This window comes from Salvelinus namaycush, chromosome 24 (assembly GCF_016432855.1).
Source record: "Salvelinus namaycush isolate Seneca chromosome 24, SaNama_1.0, whole genome shotgun sequence".
NCBI classification, from domain to species: Eukaryota; Metazoa; Chordata; class Actinopteri; order Salmoniformes; family Salmonidae; genus Salvelinus; species Salvelinus namaycush.
The window spans coordinates 6,374,099-6,401,621 of NC_052330.1; the positions used below are offsets into that span (position 1 = coordinate 6,374,099).

Sequence of the window (27,523 nt, forward strand, 5' to 3'; positions counted from 1 at the left end):
CCCATGCCAAATCTTTTCAGTCTCCTGAGGGGGAATAGGTTTTGTTGTGCCCTTTTCACGACAGTCTTGGTGTGCTTGGACCATATTAGTTTGTTGGTGATGTGGACACAGCTCTCAACCTGCTCCACTACAGCCCCGTCAATGAGAATGGGGGCGTGCTCGGCCCTCCTTTTCCTGTAGTCCACAATCATCTCCTTTGTCTTGATCACGTTGAGGGAGAGGTTGTTGTCCTTGCACCACATGGTCAGGTCTCTGACCTCCTCCCTATAGGCTGTCTCATCGTTGTCAGTGACCAGGCCTACCACTGTTGTGTCATCAACAAACTTAATGATGGTGTTGGAGTCGTGCAGTCATGAGTGAACAGGGAGTACAGGAGGGGACTGAGTACGGACCCCTGAGGGGCCCCCGTGTTGAGGATCAGCATGGCGGATGTGTCGTTACCTACCCTTACCATGTGGGGGTGGCCCGTCAGGAAGTCCAGGATCCAGTTGCAGAGGGAGGTGTTTAGTCCCAGGGTCCTTAGCTTAGTGATTTGAGGGCATTATGGTGTTGAACGCTGAGCTGTAGTCAATGAATAGCATTCTCACATAGGTGTTCCTTTTGTCCAGGTGTGAAAGGGCAGTGTGTAGTGCAATAGAGATTGCATTATCTGTGGATCTGTTGGTGCGGTATGCAAATTGGAGTGGATTTCTAGGGTTTCTGGGATAATGGTGTTGATGTGAGCCATGACCAGCCATTCAAAGCATTTCATGGCTACAGACATGAGTGCTACGGGTCGGTAGTCATTTAGCCAGATTACCTTTGTGTTCTTGGGCACAGGGACTATGGTGGTCTGCTTGAAATATATTGGTATTACAGACTCAGACAGGGAGAGGTTGAAATGTCAGTGAAGACACTTGCCAGTTGGTCAGCGCATGCTCGGAGTACACGTCCTGGTAATCCGTCAGGCCCTGCGGTCTTGTGAATGTTGACCTGTTTAAAGGTCTTACGTCGGCTGTGGACACCGTGATCACACAGTCGTCCGGAACAGCTGATGCTCTCATGCATGTTTCAGTGTTACTAGCCTCGAAGCGAGCATAGACGTTATTTAACTCATCGGGTAGGCTCATTTCACTGGGCAGTTCTCATTTGTGCTTCCCTTTATAGTCTGTAATAGTTTGCAGGCCCTGCCACATCCGACGAGTGTCGGAGCCAGTATACTATAATTCGATCTTAGTCCTGTATTGAAGCTTTGCCTGTTTGATGGTTTGTCGGAGGGCATAGAGGGAGTTCTTTATAAGCTCCCAGTTAGAGTCCCGCTCTTTGAAAGCGGCAGCTCTACCCATTAGCTCAGTGCGAATGTTGCCTGTAATCCATGGCTTCTGGTTGGGGTATGTACGTACAGTCACTGTGGGGATGACGTCCTCGATGCACTTATTGATAAAGCCAGTGACTGACGTGGTGTACTTCTCAATGCCATCGGAAGAAACCCGGAACATATTCCAGTCTGTGCTAGCAAAACAGTCCTGTAGTTTAGCATCTGCTTCATCCGACCACTTTTTTTTATAGACCGAGTCACTGGTGCTTCCTGATTACATTTTAGCTTGATTTACATTTTAGCTTGTAAGCAGGAATCAGGAGGATAGAATTATGATCAGATTTGCCAAATGGAGGGCGAGGGAGAGCTTTGTACGCGTCTCTTTGTGTGGAGTAATGGTGGTCTAGAATTATTTTACCTCTGGTTGCACATTTAACATGTTGATAGAAATTAGGTAAAACTGATTTAAGTTTCCCTGCATTAGAATCCCTGGCCACTAGGAGTGCCGCTTCTGGATGAGCGTTTTCCTGTTTGCTCACGGCGGTATACAGCTCATTGAGTGCGGTTTTAGTGCCAGCATCGAACTGTGGTGGTATGTAGACAGCTACGAAAAATACAGATGAAAACTCTCTAGGTAGATAGTGTGGTCTACAGCTTATCATGAGGTACTCTACCTCAGGTGAGCAAAACCTTGAGACTCCCTTATATATCGTGCACCAGCTGTTGTTTACATAAATGCATTGTCGCCCGCCCCGTGTCTTACCAGAGGCTGCTGTTCTGTCCAATCTGCTGTACTGTCCAACATGTGCCCAATCTGTGATTTAATGCATTATTTTTGGATAAGCATCATAAGGCACTTGTTGGACGGCATCAGGCCTTAAATCTTGGCCTGTGTGTAGTTGGTGATGAGGCGGTCCAGGTCGGCTGGAGGGTTGATGGCCGGTTCCAGGGTGAGGTCGAAGAAGGGCAGCCAGCTCCTGGACCACCTCCCTGGAGTTGAATCTGGAGTGGGACCACTGGTCTGAGTGGTAGTGCCGGGGAAACTTGGTCAGAGGCCCAACGGCACGGATGGTGGAGTCGCTGGTATGGAAGGTGGTGTCTATGACCAGTCGACCATCGTACACCAGACAGGCATTGTTGTTGGCCTGAAAGGCATCGTAGTCCACCCTATTGGAGGAGAGGTTCATGAAAACCCACAAGAAATCAAGGATGTGAACAGTTTTACTAAATTTGTATCAAAACCCCTTTCTACCAGCTATTTTACACTGCTCATAACAGGATGAAATCGACAATAAAAATGGGCAATAAGAAAACAACAACGATTGAAGCACTTTGGAGAAAAAAGACCACAAAACCACTTTTGTACAATCCATTTTAGAGATCTCTTCAACAATTCACTGAATCAAGTATAAGGTTACTGTACCCTAGTAAGAGCCCCTCTTTTCTCTCAGAGCTGTTGAGTTGGACTTAAAGAGCACTCCAGCCTGAGAGGTTGACTGTCACTGGTGAACGGCACGAAGGTGATTGACTCAGGGTGCTGTCCGTCATTCATCTGGGCCAGAAAGCAGTTGTGGTGAACATGGACCCCACTGTTCTCCAAGGCCTTCTCCCCCGTGTGGTTACTGAAGCAGGAGCTGAGGCTGCAGCTAGAGCCTCATCAGTGGGCAAGTGGATACGAAAGCCTTCAACACCCAGGCTTAACAGAATCCCCACACGGGTGTACACATCGATGGTGTTGCTGTGATGATGGTATTACCTGTCGCGCCAACATAAAAACTAGACATTCAAACAAAGAACAGAGATTGAATGAATAGTGAGCTTGATGCAATTTACAATCACAAAAAGAGGATTGGTTGAAATCTACTACAGCCAACCAAATTACTCAGACACTACGTGGATGGGGAAGATCAGGTCACTTGGCAACAAGGGGGCAAGGCAACCAAACAAAGACTGCCTAATCTTCTCCTTGTCAGTGAAGAGCTGTGGTGGGGGGGGGGGGCGAGATGAGAGCAGCTATCCCAGTGACCTCTGAATTCTTACAGCTCAGCCTCTGTATGTAAGACATGCCTTGGTGATGAAAACACAATTATGCTAATAATGACAGCAAAAGGAGGATCTAAATGAGTTTAGCCTCAGTGAATGGGTCCTTTGATGCACAGGCTTCGGAAGTGACAGCTTTCTGCTCGAGGTAGGCATCCCTACCCATGGGCGTATTATCCTAAATGGGAGGAACAACAATGGTTGCGTCCCAGTTGATTAGAGCTTGTGCCTGAATAAAGTAATTTATTTAAAATCACTTTTGTAGAAACAGAAAGCAGTTTATTGAAGGCCCTCACTGTTTTCCAGTTCTTTTCTGTGCCCCTGTCCATGGTGCTGAAGTGGATAGCTACAGCAAAGCCACTGCATAGTACAATACTGCACTTTAAATGCGTGCTATATTTCTATGATTTATATTCGTTATTATTCCTCCATTCCTTTCAAACATTTTGAGGGGGAATAAGGAACAAATAAAATACAGCCATTTCCAACACATTTTCATTCTGTCTACAACATTCAATTCGTAGTAACAGTCATTTGCATTTTGTAATGATATCCTCCATAATGAACAGATCCCCTAATTAGTGAATATAATAGGCTTAATCTGGATCACTGCACATCTCATATTCCTTCAGAGGAAAAAGATTAATTCCACTTAATGACATCAGTCTTTTCATCAGCAGAAAACAGAAAACCTTTTCTCTGTCTACGTTCCAAATGGCACCCTATTCCCTTTATAGTGCACTACTTTTGACCAGGGCCCATAGGCTCTGGTCAAAAGTAGTGCACTATTTAAGGAATAGATTACCATTTGGGACACACCTCTCAGAAATTAATATCACCCTGTAAATGGAGGGAGATGGAGGAGGCAGAGCTGGTTGAGAGAGATGAAAGATTTCCCCCTTCTCACTAATTACCGTTATTATTCATATCCTATTGAATAATGGCACATCAGTGGGAATTAATGCAAGGGGGTTATCATGCCTTTGGCACTTCCTACATACAGTAGATACAGTGCATTCGGAAAGTATTCAGACGCCTTGACTTTTTCCACATTTTGTTACGTTACAGCCTTATGCTAAAATTGATTACATAGTTTTTTCCCCTCATTAATCTACACAAAATACCCCATAATGACAAAGCAAAAACAGGTTTTGAAAATGTATTAAAAGTAAAAACACTGAAATATAACATTTACATAAGTAGTCAGACCCTTTACTCAGTACATTGTTGAAGCACCTATGGCAGCGATTACAGCCTCAAATCTTCTTGGGTATGACGCTACAAGCTAGGTACACCTGTATTAGAAAAGTTTCTCCCATTCTTCTCTGCAGATCCTCTCAAGCTCTGTCAGGTTGGATGGGGAGCGTCGCTGCACAGCTATTTTAAGGTCTCTCCAGAGATGTTCGATCGGGTTCAAGTCCGAGGTTTGGCTGGGCCACTCAAGGACATTCAGAGACTTGTCCCGAAGCCACTCTTGCATTGTCTTGGCTGTGTGCTTAGGGTCGTTGTCCTGTTGGAAGGTGAACCTTCGCCCTAGTCTGAGGTTCTGAGCGCTCTGGAGCAGGTTTTCATCAAGAGTCTCTCTGTACTTTGCGCCGTTCATCTTTCCCTCGATCCTGACTAGTCTCCCAATCCCTGCCACTGAAAAACAACCCCACAGCATGATGCTGCCACCACCATGCTTCACCGTAGGGATGGTGCCAGGTTTCCTCCAGACGTGACACTTGGCATTCAGGCCAAAGTGTTACATTTTGGTTTCATCAGACCAGAGAATCTTGTTTCTCATGGTCTGAGAGTCCTTTAGGTGTCTTTTGGCAAACTCCAAGCGGCCTGTCATGTGCCTTTTACTGAGGAGTGGCTTCCGTCTGGCCACTCTACCAGAAAGGCCTGATTGGTGGAGTGCTGCAGAGATGGTTGTCCTTCTGGAAAGTTCTCCCATCTCCACAGATGAACTCTGGAGCTTTGTCAGAGTGACCATTAGTTCTTGGTCACCTCCCTGACCAAGGCCCTTCTCCCCCGATTGCTCAGTTTGGCCAGGTGGCCAACTCTAGGAAGAGTCTTGGTGGGCCCAAACTTCTTCAATTTCAGAATGATGGAGGAAACTGTGTTCTTGGGGGACCTTCAATGCTGCAGAAATGTTTTAGTACCCTTCCCCAGATTTGTGCCTCGACACAATCCTGTCTCGGAGCTCTACGGACAATTTCTTCGACCTCCTGGCTTTGTTTTTGCTCTGACATGCACTGTCCACTGTGGGACATTACATAGACAGGTGCGTGCCTTTCCAAATCATGTCCAATCAATTGAATTTACCACAGGTGGACTCCAATCAAGTTGTAGAAATATCTCAAGGATGATCAATGGAAACAGGATGCACCTGAGCTCAATTTCGAGTCTCATAGCAAATGGTCTGTATACTTATGTAAATAAGGTATTTCTGTTAAAAAAAAAATTACAAATGTATAAAAACCTGTTTTCGCTTTTTCATTATGGGGTATAGTGTGTAGATTGATGAGGACCATTTTTTATTTCATCCATTTCTGTATAAGACCGTAACGTAACAAAATGTGGAAAAAGTCAAGGGGTCTGAACACTCTCAGGAGCTAGCCTGGTTATTAGTCTGTTTGTGCCACTCCTCAACATTTGCTTGGCATGACAAGGAGTGGCAAGGACTGGAATGATGGCACAAACAGACTGGTACCCAGGCTACATTCATACCCTCCAGCTCTACAAAGTTCATCAGCAGCCACTGGTAGACTGTCACACAGTCGTGGTGGTTGTTGAGGGTGAAGAGGTTGGATGGGACGGGCCCGGTCTATCTACGGCAAGGCTAGGAGCTGGCTGTTGCGAGGAAGTTGGCTTATGTCCACACCAGCGGCACAGGGAACCTAGCAGGGATGAATCTAGAAATCCTCACAGCAATCATTCAACATTGTGCACGTAAACAGAAAAAGAAGGGTATGTCATCAGTACAGCATCAGGGCGTTAAGAAATGATGACGATTATGTCGAAATAACTTGTTCTACCTATAGAAACAGAGGGCTCTATTTTCGTCTGGCGCTAAGGAAGTGGCAGTGTCAAACGCACGTTAGTTTTTTTGTCATGTAAAAGCTGCCGCTTTTGGCATTTCCCATCCAAACACCAGGTTTGGAAACTTACCTGTGTATCATCAGCTGACTTGAGCTGAGGTGGGAGGGGTGGCAATATTTGAGGTTTGTCCTTAACAAGCGCAAACGTGACAATTTCATGCAGTGCTAAATGGGGAGTTTTAAGACCCACAAAAAGCAGGTCTTAACGGTAAAGCAGTTGATAATGGTATCATGGATTTTAAGAGCGGAAGTGCAGCCTATCCAGCCATGATGCACAGTGTCCATGGAAGGAGAGATGTGCCTTTTGTGCCAGTGAATCTCATATTTAGAAACATAAAATAAGTATTTGTTTCCCCATTTTGTTTAATAAAAAAAATTATAAATAATGAAGCATAGCCTACCCTCCCCTCATTTAAGGCTGGTTTAGCAGCATTGATTTGTCTTTTTTATCTTGTCCATTAGCTAAGTAGCCTATGAATAGAGGGGTATTACTGAGAGTGCTTTGAAGTATGATGTTTTTTCCCTTTTTTATTATTCACAATTCACATAACTGCATTTTGCTTGTTGAAGTAGGCTATCCATCCCCATTTTCAAAGAGTGCCCCTCGTCTGATTAGCAAAGACAAGCTCCTCCAAACTATTCAACCTATAATGCCATATCAACGGCAGACTTTTTGAGAATCTGCCTCGCACATTGGCAATGATACAAATTGAGAGGAGCTAGTATTTCGTAGAGACATGTGAATGTTATACATAAAGAAATTTAAGCCTACAGTGCCATGGAACGGGAGAAGCGGTATATGATATCGTGTTTCTGACCAAATCCTATTTAGAAATATTGTTTGTTTGAAAAACAGATTTGTTTTTCATTTAATTTGATTAAAAAAACACACTTAATATAAAGATTCACTGTCTATGGGTTTATAGACGGGTTGGTTGTTTAGTAACAAAACCGAGGCATGCTCAACTATCGGGCGGGGTTGGCTTAGACTGTTGACCGTCATGTAAACTATTTTGTCTCCAAATGTTTATTGAAAACATAAATACAATTTGCACCATGAGCACTTGTTGTCTCTCCAATACATCGTTAAAGTTGCTGGTTATCTAGATAGCTCATTTTAGCCGTATTAGCATTGACATGAGTCAAAACACCTCAAAACAAGACACGGTATCAAGAACATGATACAACGCTCAGAAACGAGCCAACCTACGATTCCCCACGTGGCAGCTTCTTGTCGTTGTTGCTAGTTATCTGACTGTTCAGAATCATAACACCACATGGCCTTCTGCCAACCCGTCTATGGTGAGAATGTACATTGCTCGAATGCAATGCAACTTCGTCTGCTATTTCTGGAGAAGTGCAAATACGATCTGTAAGATGGTTCCATGAGGTTTGTAAAACATTACATTTGCAAGCAGTATAATGGAGAGTGGACATTCCCCATTTGTCTTTATATTGGATCTTTATCCAGCTCCTATGAAAAGTTGGGATGTGCGTAAAACCCTCCATAGTCTTAGTTGCCTTGTCTGTATTATACGCCCACGGAGCAATTATGGTGCCTGTAACTGTATTTAGCCTATTTAAAGCAAGTTCTTATATACACAATAGCTTAGATAATTTAATCTTGATGATTGACTACTTTTGCCATGTCCATGTCCAAACGGCAATTTACAGTAGGCCTAGCCCCTACGTCAGTGTGAATGCTATACCCTGTTTAACAATGTATTTCCATATTGAAGCAATGCAATTAGATCAATGTGGACTACAGACATGTTCAACATGATCAAATATGGCGAAGGCTATTTAACGAACTAGGTTATAACGGACTAACTTTTGAATTGGAATTGATGACAATGGAATACATAAAAAAAGGTAAATACACAACTTGAAGCAACCACATATTTAGCCATGGAGCACGTTCTGATTGGCCAGTCAGGGGCCAAGCCTCGACACACCAACAACTTGTTTATTCATCAACATCTAGTCCTTTAGCGCCACCGCCAGCTATTGCGCCCATCATTACTGTACGGTTGTGAAAATAGCAAAAATATTTCTGACACACCCCTGAACCCTACAATGCTACCACCAGCACTAAGATTTACCATTGTGTTTTTTTAAATAGAGGACAGTGTGCTTTTCACCTGACACTATTACATAGTAGACCAGAAGTGTCAAACATCCGGCCCGCGACTGTCACGGCCGATGCTGGAAGAAGACCAAAGTGTAGCGTGGTGAGCGTACATATTCCTTTTATTTTGGATGTCGCCAACAAAACAATAAACAATACAAAACGACCGTGAAGCTTAACAGGGCTACGAAGCCTCTAACACAGTTAACTACCCACCACGAAAGGAGGGAAAAAGGGCTACCTAAGTATGGTTCCCAATCAGAGACAACGATAGACAGCTGTCCCTGATTGAGAACCATACCCGGCCAAAACAAAGAAATACCAAAACATAGAAAATAGAACATAGAATGCCCACCCAAAATCACACCCTGACCAACCAAAATAGAGACATAAAAAGCTCTAAGGTCAGGGCGTGACAGCGAGGGGGTCCAATTCAAACTTAATATTCTTTAAAATAACTAAAGCCAACAGTGTTCAGCTCACTAATAATCCCCTAAATTAAATCTAGACAGTCAGGGAGCATAGAAAATAAATAAAAATATTGATATTAAGAGGACAATTTTTTTGCAAATTTTGACAGCGAGGAAATTATCATTGCGGACCTCACTGAAGACCGAATGCGGCTCCCGAGGCAAAATTTGTTCTCACCCCTGTAATAGACCAGTGTGTTATATTTCCCTCTAACCTGGTACTGCTGGCCTGTATAGAAGATCAGCACGTGCTTGACTGCCCTGTCGATGCACACCATCTTGCCCGTCATCACGTTGATCCAGGAGCGGAGAGACAGATGGGTATTGTCCCTGTCACAGTAGCCATGGCTGTGGGCTAGTCAGCTTGGCACAGTCTACAACAGATGTTCATTATGTAGTATGTTAAAGCTTTTATAGAGCCTTCTGAAAGGTGTGTTTGATAGGCAGATACAGTATATATTCTGTGTCTGGGTACATTTGTAGTACAGGCCATTTCTGTGTCCATGAGATCAAAATGATTCCCAAGCTCTGATTTCCATTGACATTGATGACGACAGTCTTCCATGTAGACCTTGAATGATAGTAAGGTAAGCTGCAGGTATCGCATCTTGTGGACAGGAATCTCATCTTTTCATTGGTGTAGTAGCCCGGGAAGCCTTGCGTGGAGATCAGAGTCATGTTATTGAACCTGCAGGTGTGGGCTGGAGCAGGAAAGAAACAACGCTCTCTGGGAAGATGACCTTGCTTCTGACAATTCAGTGGCCTTCAGCCAGCCTAGGAATAATGCATAGATAGATGAACAATATCCAGTGCAGAATACGAGAACGTGTATTTTCTGAGAGATGATGACCTCATCATACCTAAACACAAATGGTCTTGCCCTGATGATCAAATGGGTGTATTTCGGCAACAGTTCTCAGAGTTCCTGTTCCATTTTGTAGTAGCGGAAAAATCTAATACTAGACATGCAGTACATTGGTTCAGGAAGAACAGAGGGGATCACGGAGATATGAGCTAAGGCTCTATCTGCAGTGTGTTGTTATTCTCTGAGAGCTGAGAGAGGGAGCAGATGCAACTGAATGCCTCCATCTAATACCCTTATTGCATTTCATCTACATCGGTATACATTAAAAATCCTTTCTTTTCTAAGCCTCATAGTAAAAGCCCTTCCTTTGTTTTGTCTGGTTTTGTCCCCAGCTTGTAGTGTTCCTCTTATGCGTTTACTATCAGGAGTGTACAAGGTCTCTTGTGATGTAAATGTCCTCCTTTGTTCCGTGCCAAATGGACATTATTCCCATTGGTAATACAACAGAGAAAGCCTCAATGGTGCTGAGTGAAAAGGAGATGTACACTGAGCTGAGCCATGTCATGTCAAGCTTTAGATCGCCTGCGAGTCTGCTGCCTCTCTCTGGGAGGGAAAGCATAGATCTGGTCTAAGTTGCACATTTGTGAATGAAGTGGAAAAAAAACACCTTTTCATGCAACACAAACAGACGTGTCAACACAATACTTATTACAACCCTTTAATGTCAATAGATTTTAACACTCGGTTTGATGTATAGAATAAATAACTCGACCATAGTCTTTGTTCACAATGGCAGCCTAATCCAGTGTGTTCCCTTTCAGTCAGTCAACTTCGGTCCCGCATACTATGCGGGGTTCGCACTCTCGCGGCTTCGGGTTGAAGGATCTACAGTCACGCCTGCCAAATGTCAATGAATTCCGCGCCTCGCTGTGAGCCCCGCCTTCCACAGGTGATAACAGTGAGGCTCGGATTCATTACTTCAATTACACCTCAGTGTGCACACTACTAAAACAAACAATTGGAACACGAGACTGTTTTACGTTGCGCCAACTAAATTGCCCCTTGCTGTGCTCACCCACTGGAAGTTGTGTGCTGAAGTTTGTATGGTTCTCAAAAGTTTCCTAATAATGAACAATTAGTTATTCTTGTAATTGATTGGCCTGGCTATAGCAATAAGTAAGATGGCTAACGTACCTGAAACGACGAAAGCTAACAAGCCGGCTTCGGTTTTTTATTTGTATGTAACCCTTATTTTATGAGGTAAGTTGTCTGAGAACAAATTCTCATTTACAGAAACGACCTGGGGAATAGTTACTGGGGAGAGGAGCGGGGATGAATGAGCCAATTGTAAACTGGGGATGATTAACAACCATGTCCCAGGGAATTCAAAGATACTCACGTTGACTGTCTTGTATGTCTCGGCTCTGTGCATGCTCAGGCTGCCCTCGCTCAAATCAGTTTGTGTGTAAGACTAGGGGACGGCTGGCAATGTTCCCCTACTAGTCCGTGGCGCAGGTTCTCTTCACAATAGTGTAGCATTATTTAGGGGGCTTTGTGTTTCCGGTAGTGATTTCCTCTCCCGCATGCACGTACCTCGTCCGAGTTGCGGGACGCAGAGATGGTTTGGGTCGTTGGTCAAGTCGATTGTCTCCTGGTTTCTGTGCGCTCTGTCACTAATCCTACCTACACTTTCGAGACTAGGCTAGCTAACAAGTGCTGCATCACCGAGGCAAGCTAGCTACTACTACTAGCTATTTGTACCTCCCCACGGTAGAGTTGCTTGGGTAGCTCTCTTGTTTAGCTAACAGTGTTAATTCGCTTGGTTATTCTAAACGTACCGTGATACGGTCAAAGAGGCTGGCTAGCCTAGCTTAGACTAAAGAGCCTCCTGGATTTTGTCACCAAAGCCCCATATACTACCCACCACTGCGACCTGTATGGTCTAGTTGGCTGGCCCTCACTACATATTCGACGCCAAACCCAGGTTATCTATATGTCTTTGCTAGGTAAAGCCCGCTTTATCTCAGCTCACTGGTCACCATAGCAACACCCACCCATAGCACGTGCTCCAGCAGGTATATTTCACTGGTCATCCCCAAAACCAACACTTACTTTGGCCTCCTTTCCTTCCAGTTCTCTGCTGCCAATGACTAACAAATTGCAAAAATCACTGATGCTTATCTCCCTCTCTAACTTCAAGAATCAGCTGTCAGAGCAGCTTACTGATCATTGTACCTGTACCCAGAGTGGGCTGGGCTTTAGGGTAACCTTGGCACAATTTTAACAACCTCGAAGTTCCACAGTGTTCACGGGTGTCAAAAGTGTTGTCTTCCACATGTGAGTTTGATGGTTGTCAAGAGTGGTGGAAATGGAAGAAGACCCATTCTCTCCCAGGCCACAAAGTGGTGTCCTGTCCATTTAGATGGCACATATCGGGAGGCTCGCTGTCTGCTCCGTCCAGTGGCGTGCATGTGCAGTGTCACCCATGATCATGTGAATAGTGATGCCAGGGTACAGGCTACAATTTATTGTGCCCCCCCACGCTTCTGCAGTGTCATCAGGTTGACTATTCTCGAGGCCTCAACGCCCGGTTTGAGATAGTTAATATCCTCCCGTTTCCAGAAACAGGCAATCCGTGTGGTTCCTATGTCGAAGATCCAGGACGCTGGTACAGCCAGTGTTTCCTGGTTCCGAAAATGGACGGAACATTGGGTCCCATTCTAGACCTACAGTACCAGTGAATAGTGATGCCAGGGTACAGGCTACAATTTATTGTGCCCCCCCACGCTTCTGCAGTGTCATCAGGTTGACTATTCTCGAGGCCTCAACGCCCGGTTTGAGATAGTTAATATCCTCCCGTTTCCAGAAACAGGCAATCCGTGTGGTTCCTATGTCGAAGATCCAGGACGCTGGTACAGCCAGTGTTTCCTGGTTCCGAAAATGGACGGAACATTGGGTCCCATTCTAGACCTACAGTACCAGTCAAAAGTTTGGACACACCTACTCATTCCAGGGTTTTCCTTTTAATTTCCTTTTTTCTACATTGTTAAATAATATTGAAGACATCAAAACTATGAAATAACACATGGAATCATGTAGGAACCAAAAAAGTGTGAAACAAATCATTTGAGATTCTTCAAAGTAGTCACCCTTGGACTTGATGACAGCTTTGCATACTCTTGGCATTCTAGCAACCAGCTTCACCTGGAATGCTTTTCCAACAGTCTTGAAGGAGTTCCCACATATGCTGAGCACTTGCTGGCTGCTTTTCCTTCACTCTGCGGTCCAACTCATCCCAAACCAGGGTTACCTAACGGTGTACGTGCCCCATTCCACCAGGGGTCTGGCAGTGTCTTGCGCATTGTTTAAAGGGTTGACTATAGGAGATATTTGTGCTGCGGCAAGTTGGGCATCACTACACACTTCTGTCGCTTGTATTTGTATTTATTATGGATCCCCATTAGCTGCTGCCAAATACTCTTCCTGGGGTCCAGCAAAATTAAGGCACTTTATACAATTTTAAAACATTACAATACATTCACAGATTTCACAACACACTGTGCCCTCAGCCCCCTACTCCACCACTACCACATATCTACATTACTAAATCCATGTGTATGTATAGTGCGTATGTTATCATGTGTGTGTGTGTGTCTGTGCCAATGTTTGTGTTGCTTCACAGTCCCCGCTGTTCCATAAGGTGTTTTTTAATCTGTTTTAAAAAAAAATCTAATTTTACTGCTTGCATCGGTTACTTGATGTGGAATAGAGTTCCATGTAGTCATGGCTCTATGTAGTACTGTGTGCCTCCCATAGTCTGTTCTGGACTTGGGGACTGTGAAGAGACCTCTTGTGGCATGTCTTGTGGGGTATGTGTAACAGTATAACTTTAAACCGTCCCCTCGACCCGGGCGCGAACCAGGGACCCTCTGCACACATCAACAACTGTCACCCACGAAGCGTCGTTACCCATCGCTCCACAAAAGCCGCGGCCCTTGCAGAGCAAGGGGAAACACTACTTCTAGGTTTCAGAGCAAGTGACGTAACTGATTGAAACGCTATTAGCGCGTACCCGCTAACTAGCTAGCCATTTCACATCCGTTACACTCACCCCCCTTTCAACCTCCTCCTTTTCCGCAGCAACCAGTGATCCGGGTCAACAACATCAATGTAACAGTATAACTTTAAACCGTCCCCTCGCCCCGACACGTGCACGAACTAGGGACCCTCTGCACACATCAACAACAGTCACCCACGAAGCATCGTTACCCATCGCTCCACAAAAGCATCGCTCCTTGCAGAGCAAGGGGAAACACTACTTCTAGGTTACATATGCATGGGTGTTCGAGCTGTGTGCCAGTAGTTTAGACAGACAGCTCGGTGCATTCAACAAGTCAATACCTCTCATAAATAAAAGTAGTGATGAAGTCAATCTCTACTCCACTTTCAGCCAGGAGAGATTGACATGGATATTATTAATATTAGCTCTCTGTGTACATCTAAGGGCTAGCCGTGCTACCCTGTTCTGAGCCAATTGCAATTTTCTTAAGTCATTTTTTGTGGCACCTGACCACACAACTGAACAGTAGTCAAGGTGCGACAAAACTAGGGCCTGTAGGACCTGCCTTGTCTTAGCTACTACTGCATCAATATGTTTTGACCATGACAGTTTACAATCTAGTGTTACTCCAAGCAGTTTAGTCATTTCAACGTGCTCAATTTCCACATTATTTATTACAAGATTTAGTTCAGGTTTTAGTTGACTGCCTGAAAGGGAACGTAACGTTATGACTATAACTACTGTTTCCGGAAGGAGAGAAACAAGGTACAACACCTCTTTGGCCCAGCGCTGACCGTTCCTGGGCTCGGTGAAGAGCGGTATTTAATTGAAGGAATGAATCCGCGCCTCACGCTTATCACCTGTGGAAGGCGGGGCTTCCAGCGAGGCGCATTTTTCATTGGCCTTGACAGGTGTGATTGTAGATCCTTCAACCGAAGTTGCGAGAGTGCGACTCCCCCATAGTATGTTGTACGTTGTTTCCTTTCTTCAGGGAACAGTAGTTATAGTCATACAGTTACTTTTTCTGGTGAACAGAGAATAATCGGAGCTCATTTCAATCCAACTTTCCGTGTTAATCTGAGCCAGAAGGTGGGTTTAACTCCCAGCACTGAAGCATTAAGGCCTGTGATTGGGCTCTGGACACGACCAAATCACCAGCTCCTGGCTTTCTGTCTGTCTGTTATCAGACGCTGACAGACGACCGCTGTGACCCCGGCGCCCCACTCCCCCCACCTCACCCCACCCCACTGACCACCAGGCAGAGAGGCAGAGCAGCCCCACCACCTCTTTATCTGTCTGCCCTGTCGTCGTCGTCGTCCCCCCCCCCCCCCAACTCTGACCCTGTCGCACTGAGTAATGGAGGAGGGGGGTGGGCTGGATGGAGGAGGATGGAAAGCTGGAGGCCAGCCGTTTGGGTTGGCCTGATAAGGGGGCCCAGCAGGGTCCAAACTGATCCATCACTCACCCAGGCCCACTGCTAGCAGAGCCTCACCATTATTTTAGTGGACACTAACTGCCTCATTAGTCAAGTCATTAGTGACAGCAAACACAGATCGCTGCAGAAGATCCCTGACAGGAGAACAGTGGAGTGGCTAATTAAAGGGCCAGCGCTCGGCCCTCCTGAATGCCAGCCCCAGGCAGCTGTGTGCCCATCGCTCCGCCGCTCCTGCCTGCCAACCCCCTCCCTGCGTTATGCACACTCCCTCCCTCCGCGCTGCTTTCACATCCACACACAATGACCCGGTTGCCTGGCAGTTATCGGCTCATGGTGAATGAGCAGGCCTAAACGGCAAATTGTTTGGAGGAACGGTTAATCTCAAAGATGGGATGAGTGCAAACATAACAGCGCCTCCACTTTCTAACCAATCAAAGGTCTGGTGACATTTCCAGAGATTGGATTCCTGGAATAAAAGACAAATGCTGGACAGCTCTTTCTGCAAGTGAATGCTGTTGACATACACTTTAGACAAGTGTTTTTACCCGTGGCCATGGAGCGTTGTCGTGTGTGTTCAGGCTTTCACCCAAGCCTAAAACTACAAAAGCCTCATTTATCCAATCAACTAAACACCAAGACTTTGAGAAGCAAGAATCTGCACACACTGCATGTGCAGATAGATTAAGAAGAGTTAAAAAACAAACTGCTTATTTATGACTATGCAAAAAAGACTGTACTAACAAAAGGTGTTGTATTGGTGTTTTGTTTGAAGGTAACCATGAATTCAGAGTAATACTGATAGTACGCTGGTTGGTTGTATAAATTGCCTTGGTGGGAAAGGGGATGGTAGTGTGTTCACACATGTTGCTCTGGGTGGGTATAGCTATTAGCCTCTCTACTCATATTTCTACTAATCACTGCTGTTAAAGCCGCACAAGCTGCTGCTCTAATACCGACCAGTCACTCCCACTAATTACAATCATCTGGATGTCATTGAGCTTCCTCTAAAACACACATTTCTTTTTTTTGTGCACTTTATTTATCGATTTTCAAATATGAGAAAAGAAAGAAACCCTGTACAATAACCGTACAACCCCTTATTCCCCAACCACCCACCTTTCCCTCCCATCCCTCCACCCATCCACCCCACCAAGGCGTCATACAAATATATCACAGAAAATGTAATAAGACAAAAATAGACAATGATAGAAACATAACCTAAACCAATGGAAAAAATTATATAAAATACAAAAATCGGTATCGTAATTATAGTTGAATCTTATCAGCACAATATATGGCCACTAGATCAGACATGACTGCTTACTAAAATATACAAGTTACACTATGTAAAAGACAGGCTTTCCACATATTTGTATGACTGGGGACCCATGCACAGTGTACCTAACCTTTTCCAGAGGCAGGGATGACATCGCCTCCTTAACCCACTGCATAAAGGAAGGCGGCTTTGCAGTCTTCCAGTGAAAGAGGACAAGGCGGCGAGCTAGTAGCGAGGCAAAAGCTGTCACGTGCCATTCTGATCTAGGGGAAGTACTCCAAAAATAGCAGTGAATGGGTTGGGGCTAATAGTTTTGTTACACGTGTGAGAATGGCAAAAAAAAAATGGGGTCCCAGAAGCCACTCAAAGACTGGCACGACCAAAACATTTGTCCACCAATCGCTTGACTCTGATGGTATCTCAAACACTTGAGGTCAACATTTGGATATATGTTTGCAAGTCTGTCATTTGAGAATGGAGACGGTGCAAAACTTTGAACTGAATGAGACCGTGCCTTGTGCAAAATTATGAGGTGTGAATACGCCCAATACTCTGTTGCCATATGTCATCGGGTAGCTCGGCACCCATGTCTTGCTCCCATGCAGATTTTGTATTTGCCCAGGAAGGCAGATTAATGTTCTGTATTAAATCATATAATCTGGCGATTGTGCCCTTCAGAGATGGGTTAAAATCTAAGCACCTCTCAACTGTACCAAAACACACATGAATGCTTGTATAGAGTTTCTCAATACTTCAAAAAAAGTGAAGCCAGTGTCTGATGACCCCACTACCACAATAATGGTGACTTTTGGTTCCATGGTTAGTTTTCGGTTGATGTGGTTGAGTGCATATGGTGCCTGAGGCGACGTGGCAGAGTGTCCGTAAAAGTAAAATATTAATTTGTTTGATTACCTCAAAAAATGACTCTCCTAAAATGTTAATATTTCAGTCACTCTAGTATTTTTAACCAATATACAGTACCAGTCAAAAGTTGGGACACACCTACTCATTCAAGGGTTTTTCTTTATTTTTACTATTTTCTAGAATACAGAAGATACAGAAGATAGCCCTATTTGGTAAAAGACCAAGTCCATATTATAGCAAGAACAACTCAAATAAGCAAAGAGAAACAACAGTCCATCATTACTTTAAGACATGAAGGTCAGTCAATCTGAAAAATGTCAAGAACTTTGAAAGTTTCTTCAAGTGCAGTCGCTTAAACCATCAAGCGCTATGATGAAACTGGCTCTCATGAGGACCACCACAGGAAAGGAAGACCCAGTTACCACTGCTGCAGAGGATAAGTTCATTAGAGTTAACTGCACCTCAGATTGCAGACCAAATAAATGCTTCAGAGTTCAAGGAACAAACACATCTCAACATCAACTGTTCAGAGGAGACTACGTGAATCAGGCCTTCATGGTCGAATTGCTGCAAAGAAACTTCTACTGAAGGACACCGATAAGAAGACGAGACTTGCTTGGGCCAAGAAACACGAGCAATGGACATTAGACCGGTGGAAATCTGTCCCTTGGTCTGATTGGTCCAAATTTGAGATTTTTGGTTCCAACCGATTGGAACCAAATAAGGTGAACGGATGATTTCTGCATGTGTGGTTCCCACCGTGAAGCATGGGGGAGGAGGTGTGACGGTGTGGGGGTGCTTTGCTGCTTTGCTTTGTCTGTGATTATTTAGAATTCAAGGCACACTTAACCAGCATGGCTACCACAGCATTCTGCAGCGATTTCCCTGAGCACTAAACCAACTAAAAGAGAGTACCAGCTTTCAGCTCAAACATTCTATTATTATTTTAGCAGTGTTCATACAAAACAATATGGACATTTCTTAGTATTAGATGGCGCCACTGGAAGCACTGAGTGAAACATAAGTGCCAGCGCTCCTACTTAAATACTAACAAATTTATTATGGGTACTGGCTCTATTGAAAATAAATGTCAAAATGTGTTGAATGCTCTGACAAGGTACAGAGTGAGAATGGTTGCAGAGAACATTGTGTTATCCACAGAATTGTCCATTTCTCCAAACGCTTCCATGGATCACTAATAACCACACAGTGATCTTAGAGTGCTAACTGGTCCTTGAGCATTCAGAATTAGCTAGATTGGTTTCCCTGCACACCTTGTTGGATGGAAAATGGCAGCACACCACAAAGGAAGGGGAAACGGGGGTGGAATTAACCTTTGAGTAATATTTATGTTACTTCCGGCAGTGCCTGCTCTGTTCTTAAAAGAACACATGTAAACAAAACGTAAATGCAAACTCTTTTAACTACTCTTCACTAGAAGAGGGGGTGAAACATGGATCGGACCAACACGCAGCGTAGCCAGTGCTCAACATGTTTAATTAACAAAAACTACTGTGAACACTAAACAAATACAAAATAACAAGTGGCAAACCGATACAGACCTATCTGGTGCAGAATACAAACACAGAGACAGGAAACAACCACCCACAATCCCCAACACAAAACAAGCCACCTATATATGATTCTCAATCAGGGGCAACGATTGACAGCTGTCTCTGATTGAGAACCATATTAGGCTGAACACAGAAACAGACGAACTAGACACACAACATAGAATTCCCACCCAGCTCAAGTCCTGACCAACACTAAACAAGCAAAACGCATAAGAACTCTGGTCAGGACGTTACACTCTTAATGTGAAAATTAGCAAATGTTATCAAACCTATGTAATTAAAGTGCAAGGAACATTGTCAGTTCAGCTATTGACATCTTTATCTAGCTTTGTAAAGAACACCCTCAAAAAGAATCACCTGAAATACTCCAGACAACCAAACAACACAGGGCAGGTCTGATTTGTGATTTGTCATGTGCAGGTAGATATAGCGTGGGGCAGGTGCAGCTGTCCCTATTTCCTATCCCTGTGGAGATGCTGCCTAACCTTTTCTCTAACATAATGGCCGGGTGCTGTGACCATGGCACTGTGTAATATGATCCCATATTGATAGAGAGGGAACAGGTGCTTTAAATCTGATTAATACATCTGTGCTAGACACCAGACTTACATCACAAAGCGGAGGCTGCGTCCTAAATGGCACCCTATTCCCATAGTGCCCTACTTTTGACCAGGGCCCACAGAGCTCTGGTCAAAAGTATGGGGAATAGGGTGGCATTTGCGATGCACCCTGACAGACAAAGCTGCGGGGCAGCGCTCTGCTCTCCTCTTATCTACATGGCAGCCTGGATATGATGGTTGCTGTGTTACTAAATAGAGATTTTAAATTGGATGGGCTGGAATGGGCGAATGCAGGTGTATCTGCAAATGCACTGAGGGAGAGGGGAGTGATGCGTGATAGACGTGACACATATAGGAACAATTAGCCTCCGATTTAAATCTAAGATTAAAAAGCACAGCAACATGCTGCATAACTGTGCTGCTTCCATCTTATGGTTCAGAACATGCTGTGGACTAAAGCTCCATTGATATTATATTTGACAAAATGTTGAGAATATAGACTGATGTAAAAGAAGAATGTGCTGTGATTTAGCAGAAGTCCAATGGTGAAAGTATTACCTTTTTATAAAGTTCTGATTTAGAATAGCGTTACATTGGCAGCATATCCAACACGAGTGTTTCATTAAGAGGATAAAGAAAGGTCCAGGGCTATGTTTTGTTAGTCTGAAATGGCTTCCTTTCCTTGTCTCCTTTTTTCCATGACCTACCTTTTGTATAGGTGAACAGACTGGTTAGGTTTACTTTCGACTATTTTGCTTCCACCTGTTCTGTCCAGCCGGATCAGTGATCATGGAGGAAAAAGGACACAAGGAGAGGAAGCTAGTTACAACTATTGAGATATAGCCCAGGTGCGGCAGACACTGGTTTATGACAGTGTGATAAGTGGACTATGCTGCTTTACCTTGTTAAACAGCAGAGGCAAACATCCCCAACCGTCTGTCAGACCAACCATCTGCTGCCCTCATCTATATAAATATAAGCCCTTTAAAAATAACCTGTGAAGGTTGGGTTGGAAAGACTATTAAAGAAAAGCTGTGCATATACAATACCACTGAAAAAGCTCTACAACTCTTTTATATGCAATGTTCAAAACTGCAATGATGTTTGTACATGGCACGCCTTACTCTTGATTGAATAATTATCAGTCACATAAAATCATATTATCCATCACAATATTTTACTGTTTGACACAAATATCAGTTATAGACACTCCATGCTAAGTGGGGAATCCATCAATTTTAAAGCAGCACCCTCTTGTGGGCATGTAAATTACTCACACTAAAGATGCTTCCTGTCTTTCTCCCTACTCTAGCTCTGTCTCATATCATCTCTCTCCCGCTCATTCTGTTAACCTGGAGACAGTGGGTATTTCCCATTTGCATTCCCTGGCATGTTAAAACATGTCCACCAGCTGCTGCTGTGCCCACCTGGTCCTTGGTGATCTGCTTGGGCGGGGTGTTGATGCCCAGCTCGTCCAGAGGGTAAACAATCCGCCGTCGTGAGCGCACCGGGACCATGCAGTTCAGGACAGAGGTCAGGTAATGGGCACAGGAGTTCTGAGGGGAGAAGAAAAGGGGCAAAGGTCAGCTGAGGTGATACCTATGAGCTATACTATTGATGGAGGCAAGGGCGGGTGGTGACTAACAGGTGCCAAGTCTAAGGTAACATAGGATGCATCCCAAATGCCACACTTTTCTCTATATAGTGCACTACCTTTCACCAGGACCCATAAAAGGTCTGTAAAGGGATACGGTGCCATTTGGGAAGCAGACATAATTAGTTCAGATGAACAAGTTGGTTTACACGATTTACATGTCCTTCAACGTGCTCTTGAATAGAAATAAACCCCTTCATGGCTGGCCAACCCAATGCTCCACCATCCACTGCCCAAATGAGGATTCCTTCCAAATGATGATTTCCATAATTCCATAATTCTATTTACACCTCATCTCCCAATCTGGTGCATGTTTGTAGAAGGTAATTAGCAGGAGGAGGAGGCCTCTACACACTGAGGAAATGTCTTCTCACAGTCCAGAGAGCTGGAGCTGGCAGTCTTATATCAGCACCTGCTGCCCTAACCCCGGAGAGAGCTGGTGGCTGGGCAGGCGCTATCTGGTACTGAACGCACGCACACACTCTGGAATGAGCACATTGAGGAGTCACTCAATGTAAGCTTTACGGTCCTTAGGCTGTTTCTCTCACCCTCTGGCTGTGGTAGGAGGGGTAGACTGGGTAGTAGAGGCAAGATTTGTGGGTGAGCTGCAGCGCCTCCTTCGGGAAGTGTTTGGCGTAGTGCTGGAAGATGGGGTTGAGGGCAAAGTGACACCGTTTGCCGTACTCCTCATAGCGGTGGTGGCTGAAGTAGATTGCGTTTTTGATGTTATAGTTGGCTCGGATGTAATCTATATATATATATATATATATATATATATGAGAGAGAGAGAGTTTAAGTAGTACTAAATCTATGAAAGCAAAATACCATTGAAGTCTGTCTAGTGAAGATAAAAAAATAAAATTGCTTCCTAATTTCTAATTATTAAAATCCCAACTAGTTGGTTTGGAACTTGGGCCACAAACACCTGCAAGGGTGTTCCATCCTGGAAGACAGACAAAGAGAGGTTGGGAGATGAGATATCACACATAAATGTGGTTCCATTTTCATTTCCAAAGTAATTATCTGTGTTGGAGCTCTGCCGTAGTCATGTTTGACATCTGGGGTGTCAATCACCACTGGTAATGTGGTTTACATGGTAATTAGTTGGTTCCTTGCAAAAACCATCAATCAATCAGTGATACTCCAAGTGTTCCAACATAACAATTGTAATCACTGGAACAGTTTTGTGTGACTGATTGATAAACGGAGACTAGCTAAGGTAAATGGAGCTAGTGGCTATTGTACTATCCTTTGTCCTATTTGCAGTAGTATGCCCTATGTGTCTGTGACTGACCATGTCTCTGTTGGCCTTGAAGAACATGTCCACGTCCTCCAGCAGGGCTCACATGCAGACCGAGTCTCTTCACCATGTCACAGACAGCAGGCCTATCTGCAGACACTGCCAGCCTCATGTCAAATGTCCTGAGAAGATAACAAGACCATAATTGACATTACACAAGCAATATACAGTACATCTAGGGCAGTGGTCACCAACTGGTCGATTGCGATCGACTGGTCGATCTCCAAGACATTTCTAGTCGATCAACAAACATTTTTGAAAAAAAAACATTCCTATTTAAAAAAAATGTTTGCTTAAGTAGGTGCACTTGATTCAGCAGCCCTAGAGCCGGGAAGGCAAAGTGTTCCCATTTTGAACCATTTCATGTGTCCGAAGGTAGAACTCCGCCTACCCAGCAGGCCCAGACAGCAAACCAAGTGCACCTATAGGTCTACCGCTGGCCAATCAGATAGCTCAGATCACCATGTCTGCACAGTTTCCTCGAGCCATAGACTGTAAAAAGAAACCTTGTTGATACTGTGAGATTTCAAAACTTTTCAAACCAAGACTAGAGAGAGCCTCAATGAATACAGCAAAGAGTTGCTGTTTTGATGAGTAAGTTCATGTTTAAGTTGTTACTCAGCACTTTTATAATCCTTTAAATGTGCGTTCTCCCTACTTCCACTCATGCTACAACCAGCACTGCAGCTGCAATGACTGAGTATCGCAAAGTCTTCCGATAAGCTTGCGTTGTTATTATTAGCGGCTCGTGTTTTTTTTAATATCGAGGAATATTTCACTTTCTCTGGTCATAGGAGTAACAACATGAATTAGTACATGAGGCAGAAATAACGCAGTGCGACTTGATTTTCGCCATCTGTGTCCCCTTTTTGTCAGCGGAGGGAGGGAGAGTGGAGGAATGGTGAGTCGAGTGAGAGGCAGCCTCACCGCTGCTCCCTCCTCTTTTTACTGGCCATCAGTTCAGTTTTTAAAAAAGCACATTATTATGCTCACTCAGCTGTGCCTCACAAGTAATACAACAAATTATCTATTACCAGTGTGATCATGTATCTAAATTTTTTTCAATATAGTATAACAATGGTCTTAGAAGAACAACTTTGGCAGGGCAATTCAATCATGGCCAAATGTAGTGATAATGTATTGGGCCTATAGTCTACTGCACAAACCTCATTGCTACAGAACTGTTTTTAATTGGTTAATGTTGCATGTGCTTACGTTTTATAAGTCATGTTTTTTTTTTATCAGAGTGGTAGATCTCGCCTTGCATTTCGACTCAGAAAGTGATCTGGACTCAGAAAAGGTTTGGTGACCACTGATCTAGGGGATGTCTCTCTTAAATTCCCCATTAACATCCATCTCGGTTTGATCCTAAGATAAACAATTAGATGCATGCTAAGACAATGCACTTTGTACCCAATCACGTTTTTATATTACACCCACTTAAGCAGACCAGAGCAGTGGAAGATGTAGAGCTCCTGTGGCAGGCTGCTGGTGTGGTGTGGTACCACCTGGAGGAGGGAGAACTCAGGGGGCAGCTTGGGCACAGAGATGATGCAGGTCCTGGATGAGACAAGGAGATTGGCTTCATGCTTATCACATAACCTCAGTTTCAAAGACCCTCCACAATAAGGCAATCAACTGAGTATAGGAAGTCAGTCATAAATGGGTTTAGTAATAAGACTTATAGAGGGTACTTACAGGGAAAGGTTTTAATATATTGGGCAGGAAGTCCACCGATCTGTAGCTGAATGAGGGAAGTTAAGTGAAACTGTGTTTCTGCCAAAGCTCTAATCAGAGCCAATATGGAGATCATAGCGGTGGAACAACTGGCCAAGCAAGCTGCCTGTCTCAGTACAATGCCCGTTGGTCTCGGCTCAACTTCTCTCCTTCAAGTCACTGTCACTTTAAGCGCCATACTCATTAATTACATGCTCATTCTCGGTGGGGAGTGACTGGCTTCCATATTCCAGAACAGCTGGGCAGCAAGGCGACAGAGAGTGGGACCCAGCGGGAGCCAACTAACAATCCCTCGCTCTCCTTCACACAGCACAAGACTGATACACACTGGAGGGCTGCCATGATAAGTGAAAGTTGTCCACATATTCATAAAATGGAGAAAGACAAATTAAATTTGATCACCTTTGATTAATGGGAATGTATTTCCTCTTTATTTTTCGAAATAGTAACCCTTCTGTTAATGACTAGGTAATTAATTCATCAATTAATTATTTAGTAATCAAATTATGCTTGTGATCTTCCCCTGAACTTACCTAATTTCAAACGTCTTATTGATAACAACTAACTGAATGCAGAAAACATTGGGTGTTTCTGAGACTCTTGGTTGCAGAGTCACTTCTGAATCCTGAAGCTCTGCAGCACAAGCCTGGGTGTCCACCGGCTGCAATGAGAGCATCACGGTGTTAATATATCAATAGGAGATGGAGAGCACATAGCTAGGTGGACATGAAGGTATACCGTAAGAACGTCATAATTGATTTACCTCAAATCCATTCTCTGGTTTACATCATGTGATTACACCTTACAATTTTCACGTAATCAAACCAATATGTTACATTGTGCCTGACAATGGCATATCCATTATAGCCTTACAGTATTGCAGTATTGTGTTATAGCCTTACAGTATTTTGTTATAGCCTTACAGTATTGCAGTATTGTGTTATAGCCTTACAGTATTGTGTTATAGACTTACAGTATTGCAGTATTGTGTTATAGCCTTACAGTAGGTTGGACACATGGATCCTCCTGGGTCGTATTCATCCCTGTGGGCTGGTGGTATTGGTGTTCCCTGGAGGCCCCTTTACCTCTGGCTCAGGGGCCGTCTCAATCAGGTCCTCTGGGCTGGGCTTATATAGACCGTTGAAGGGCCCAAGCTCAAAGCACTCCTTGAGCAGCTTCAAGTTGACGTCACCACTCACACTGATGAAACCCACTGCAGTTCCCTCATTCTGTGAAGACAGTGCACAGACAGACACAGTCATTATACTGTAATGCCATTTGTAATTAAATAGATAGTATATTTCCTCTGTAAGTTTGAACACTAGTAATATACATATGCATATTATTAAAGTTGATCAAATATTTTGTCCTAGGCTACAACTTTCATTTGAGCTGTGGCACATTAAAGATGACTGGCATCCAAATTAGACCTTTATAAACTGATGGTACCACGGGGTGTGCAAATTAAAGTAAATAATGCACGATGTTCCTAAGAGGAAGAGAGGGCTGAATAGGACAACCCTCTTGGGCAATGTTGTGCTGTTTGTTCTCTGAATGGAGAACACATCCTGAAGAAAAAAAAATGCTAGATGTCTGAACACAATATGTTTAGTGAGAGCATGTCTTGGCAGAGTGTCAACTCTCATCTGCCATATGCTGCCGTGAACACATGTCAGCTTGAGTTGAAGGGAGGGGAGGAAAGATCTGCCATCTTCTAAGTCCTGGGGGAATGCACCCCAGCAGGATTTCTGTGAACCAGGCAATAGCATCTGCACCGCCGCTATTACATTTTAAATGGCCTTACCGCTCTGACAGTGGATCAGAGATTACTGATGCCAGTGATAAAACAAACAGAGAACGTCAGAAACAACAACATGGCTGACTTGATCTAGAGATTAATAATCATAAGGGATGACGTTTTTTTTCTTCTCGCCTGTGGTTTTGGCTGAAGTTGTATTAAGGAGAAACAAAGATATTCTCATGACAACAAAGAAATACAACTTTAAACATAGCTAACCTTACAAACAGTTGAATAATTCTCCTCATCCTGAGCCTCGATGAGCTCAGCCAGGAAGTAAGGTCCATAGGATCCTGTGAGGACCTTTGTCCGCTCCGTAAAGATGTGTGCGATGTTGTCATGATCCTCCACCTTGTAACAGAAGCCTCAATAATTTGCTGAACGCCACGAGCAACACAAGGACGTTCATCACTCACCAAAATTAGAATAGAAAAACATGTGAACATGTTGAAATAAACAAATTCCTCAATTCCAAAAAGTAATTTATCATACCAGAGAACTGCAAAATCAAATTTGAGAGTAAATCTATTGCTAAAGTACTCCTTCATATAAAGCAAAAGGGTACAGAACATAGGTGTGTTAAAATGACTATGAGGACCTGACTCGGTGGACATAAAAAAATAAATATATATATATATTTCACCTTTATTTAACCAGGTAGGCTAGTTGAGAACAAGTTCTCAACATGCAGCCTTGGGATTATAGTTGTGTCTGTGGCATACAAATGGTGAACACTGGGACCCTGGATCGTTTAGATCAATTGTCCCAAACCTTTTCTGAGTCAAGACCACTTTCTGAATTAAAATTCAAGATGAGATCTACCGCTCTGATTTTTTTTTAACAACACTTAAAAAAACGTAAGCCTATGCAACATTAACCAATTAAAAACAGTTCTGTAGCAATGAGGTTTGTGCGGTAGGCTATAGGTCCAATACATTATCCCTGCATATTGGCTATGCTTGAATTGCCCTGCCAATGTTGTTCTTCTCAGACCATTTTGAAATTATATTGAAAAAAATGTAGGTACAGTACACTGGTAATAGATCATTTGTTGTATTACTTGGGAAGCACAGCTAAGGAAGCATAATCATTTGCTTCTGTTTTTATTGGACTGATGGCCTGTATCTAATGGTTAGTCTGAGGGGAGGGAGGGAGCAGTGGTGAGGCAGCCTCTCACATGACTCACCGTCCCTCCGCCCTCCCTCCCTCCACTGAGAAAAGGGGACACAATCTTCCAGCTAATGGCAAAACTCAAGTCGCACTGCATTATTTCTGCCTCATGCACCAATTCATGTTGTTACTCCCTATGACCAGAGAAAGTGAAATATTCCTCGATATTAAAGACACAAGCCACTAATAATAACACTTTCAGAACACTTTCATTCAAAAACAGCAGCTCTTTGCTGTATTCGTTGAGTTTCTCTCTATTCATGGATTTT

General features: G+C 43.8%; 1 pseudogene; it reads right to left on the reverse strand.

Moving 5' to 3' along the window:
- Window positions 1-2,174: 2,174 nt before the first annotated feature.
- LOC120019255 lies at window positions 2,175-27,351 on the reverse strand (annotated as a pseudogene).
- Window positions 27,352-27,523: the final 172 nt, after the last annotated feature.